General features: G+C 53.2%; 1 long non-coding RNA gene across 1 annotated transcript; it reads left to right on the plus strand.

The window, feature by feature from the left end:
* LOC119586091 lies at positions 1–641 on the plus strand. The gene is made up of 3 exons (XR_005229923.1): positions 1–31; positions 198–282; positions 542–641. It is a non-coding gene; the product is annotated as an uncharacterized LOC119586091 (long non-coding RNA).
* Positions 642–739: the final 98 nt, after the last annotated feature.

The raw sequence follows: 739 nt of genomic DNA on the forward strand, positions 1-739 counted from the left end.
CAAGTACAATGTGCAAAGATAGAAAGGAATGGTAGGTCGTAATTTCTGCTTTATACTTTTTTCCATAAGCCAAAGTCTGGGTGGAACCGGAAAGCAGATGTGTGTAAAAATAAGTGCAAGTGTACACGTGCAATATGCGTGATCATGAAGCCCATGTCTGGGCAAAGGAGGTCCTGAGCACCACCTTTCCATTTCAGCTTGCTCTGGTCGACGCGGGCGACGCAGAAGGGATAAAGGCCGCCCTCGCCGTCCACTCGGCTGATGCCCTCGAAGAATTTGTCGGTAAGAATAAAGCAGCACAGTTCAGAGAACTGTCCCTTCCCGTTCGTGCTTGGGACGCGTCTTTCTCCGGAGGAGGCACGTCCTGGTGTAAATGGATCGCCCATGAGGTCCTTGGAGGAGGCATATCCCGTAACATGGATCGCTTAGGAAGTCTGGCGCCTGACGGCCACGACAATCCCGGATTTAGTCTGTGCATGTAATGTATAGGTCGTTCGGAGTGCTGTGCAGTTGAAGAGCTAACGCCGTTGCTGTTCCGCAGACGAGTGTCCGCTGCACTTGGCCGCCCGGAGAGGCCGCGAAGAGGCGGTGGAGGCGCTGCTGGCCGAGGGAGCCGACCCCAATGGCCAGGCCGCTTTTGGTAAGGAAGCCAGCCAAGCTTTGGCTTTGCCTTTTCCGGTATTTTTTCTTGCCGTTTCCTTGTTACTGCATTCTTTCAGTCCCTCTCTTCTATAATCTC

This window comes from Penaeus monodon, chromosome 20 (assembly GCF_015228065.2).
Source record: "Penaeus monodon isolate SGIC_2016 chromosome 20, NSTDA_Pmon_1, whole genome shotgun sequence".
NCBI classification, from domain to species: domain Eukaryota; kingdom Metazoa; phylum Arthropoda; class Malacostraca; order Decapoda; family Penaeidae; genus Penaeus; species Penaeus monodon.